The sequence below is a fragment of the Equus caballus genome, chromosome 5 (genome assembly GCF_041296265.1).
Source record: "Equus caballus isolate H_3958 breed thoroughbred chromosome 5, TB-T2T, whole genome shotgun sequence".
NCBI lineage: Eukaryota > Metazoa > Chordata > Mammalia > Perissodactyla > Equidae > Equus > Equus caballus.
The window spans coordinates 38,023,037-38,026,034 of NC_091688.1; the positions used below are offsets into that span (position 1 = coordinate 38,023,037).

At 42.0% G+C, this 2,998-nt stretch overlaps 1 pseudogene; it reads right to left on the bottom strand.

Annotated features, from left to right (window-relative positions):
- Positions 1-520: 520 nt before the first annotated feature.
- LOC100055271 (T-cell surface glycoprotein CD1a-like) lies at positions 521-2,700 on the bottom strand (annotated as a pseudogene).
- Positions 2,701-2,998: the final 298 nt, after the last annotated feature.

Here is a 2,998-nt window from a genome sequence, read left to right on the forward strand (position 1 = left end):
CATAAATTGAATACAGATTTTTATTAAGAACATATCACATACAGGTAAGACACTGCCCAGATAGAAATATTAAAATATGAAGACTTTACTATTAAGAAGCTTGAAAATTATAAGGGAAAGGGGATCTAGAAATCTGCAACACTGGGCAAGAAGTGAGGAGTAGATTTGGCAGAAAACAGTTCAAGTGTGCTGGGAGTTCAGACGAGGCAGAGACTGCTTCCACTTGTGAATTAGGCAAGGGCCTCTGGAGGAAGTGACATCTGAAATGGACGTGATGACCCATTAGCATTTGAATACATGGAGGCTGCTAGGACCTCACTCATTCACAGTTACAATTTGAGTTTTAAGTCAGAGAACCCAAGTCAGAACAACAAATCCTGAAAAATTACGTTTGGCTTATATTGACAACTGATCATTAAGCAGAAATAAACAACAACAAAAAGTTGTACAGGAAGAGTCAAATGGATGTCATCACTGTGTTGGGTTTAGATACATCTTGAGCCCCTGGGCTGCTGGGATCTCATTCCAAAGGGAGAAGAGTGCTTGGAGGTTCACAGTGTGTCCTGAAAGAACAGAGATGGAAGCCATTCTGCATGATATGGAGGCAAAAAGTAAGAAGTAAGAAGGAAGGAGACTGGGAGGGAGGAATGAGGAGAGAGAAAACAAAAAAAATGAAAAGACAAGTGGGAAGTTTGGCAAAGAGCAGGAAGGGTGGATACCGGAATTCACAGGCACTTCTTAAGTCAAAATGTAAGACCTGTCAGAAGCACTGGGGGCACTATCATTGCCAAGAAGATCAAGCTCATGGAGCTATGATGTTCTGTGGATTTGGGTGCACACAGAACGTCATTTCAAATCCACCCCCCTGTTGTACTGCATTTCCCTGGATTTCCTTTGTTCATTTGCGTCACTAACTCACCAATCTCCTTTCTTCCTATTTCTTCTCTCATCCCTCTTCAGATATGAATCCTTCAACATCCTTCTTCATCTGCTGGACCCTCATTTTCCATTTTTCTATTTCTTGGCTAACTTACTTTTATTTCTTTTGGGGCTGACGTCCCTAGAATTTCAAATTTCTAATCTGAGTCTCCTGATCTGCTTGAGGACCACTTACTCCCATTCTCAGCTTGGGCCTAAGTTCTTTCTTGCCCCAGTAGAGGATGATGTCCTGTACTCCTAGACTGCTGTGTTTCACTTGGCAAGACAGGTCAGCTGCCTCAATGGCTTCCACATCTAAAGACTTCCAAAGATACCATGTCCCATCAGCATTAGGCAAGATGTCACTTAGCTGAGTTCCCCGATGCTCCTGCTCATCCTGCATCCACATCACCCAAATAGGCTTTGGGTAGAAACCAGAAATGTGACAAGCCAGCATCAGGTGGCCAGGACTGGGCCTGCAGCTAGTGGACAGCCAGGCCTCTGGCCTTACTGCAGAAGACAGGAAAGATATTCAGAGAGGACTCTAACACAGACATAGAGGTTCAGACCTTCATATCAGTTTAAATGGATACTTCTTTGCCACCTCTAGGAATCTGTCACTCGTTATCCCCTCTCCCTCTCAGCTCCTTCATAGGAGGAGGAGGATGGCAAGATATGATATTAGAATAGAGAAATCTTGGAGGATTTTGTGCAGGATTGGCCTTGTGCCTGGAGATCTGCCTTCCCTGCATCAAGAAGACTCAAGAGGAAACGTGGACAGATGTTACCAAGGAGCCTGTATATTATATCCAGGTGACTCAACTCCTGTTGAAAGTCTGCAGACATGATGAGCCCATCACCCTTTGGAGATGGCAACCATGACATGTTCTGGAAGTTCAGAAAATCTAATCCTTAGTAAGCAACCTGCATGAAGCCTATGGAGGCCTCAACAAAGTGCCTCTCACAATCTGTTGCCCACTGTAACTCAAAGGGATCCAGGGAAGAGGGATTAAGAATTAGTTGCAAGAGGAAGTAAAAAAGATAAAATGAAATGAGTGGAAATAAAAGATAATAGAAGCAGAAGGGAGAAGTTTAGGAGATTTGAGGGAATGGAGCAAAGTTTGGTTTTATCAGAGGTTCAGAAAAAGAGGCATTGGTGGTAGCTGAAGATGGAGGAAGAGATGAATGACATGAGGAATGGGTCAAATTGTCCAAAAAAGGCAGCATGAATGGTGTGGGCAGAAAACAAGCTAAAATTGAATGTGAGAGAGTTGGCATTATAAAAATCTAGGGTGAATGGAATGCAATAGGTTATAATGAATGTATCAACAGAGATTGCTGAAGAGATGGATAGGGAGAAAGGAGTCAATCAAAGAGTGAGGAAGCTGAGGGTATCTGGGTGGAGGCCAAGGAAATGGGAGGGGGGGGTCACAGGAGACCACTAATGAAGATAATAAGGCACAAGTCTACAGTCATTGAGAGAGGAATTTGTCAGTAACAGAAGACTTGAAGCTTTTGTAGAATCAGGATTTGGATTTTATACTCTGCCCAAACGTGTCTATTTGCAGATTTATAGTGAGGAGAGGTAAGGTTCAGAAGTGATTGGAGGCTGTTTCTGAGAGGAATAAGAAACTCATTGAGACACACACATACCTCCCACTCATATCCCTACTTCCCATAGAGGGAACTGAACTCACATTCAAGCTACCATTGGCTAGCATGGTTGTGAAATGCCTGAAGTAACACAACAGAGAACATACGGCATAACTTTTCCAGTTCCATACACTACTAGTGGGGATGTAAACTGGTGCAGCCACTGTGGACAGCAATATGGAGATTACTCCAAAAATTAAAAATAGAAATACCATATGATCCAGCTATTGAATCATCTGGATGAATGAGTATGGGCTGCTTATTTTGTTAGTTCTTGGTTTAGAAGTGAAAAGAAATTATCTCGGGCTAATTTAAGAAAATAATTTTTTGGAAAGTTAAGATTAGAACATAGAAAGTTAGGAAGAGCTTCCATCCCATACCTATAATTTAAAAAAACTGGATAATGAAAATCACAACTTCTGAATAT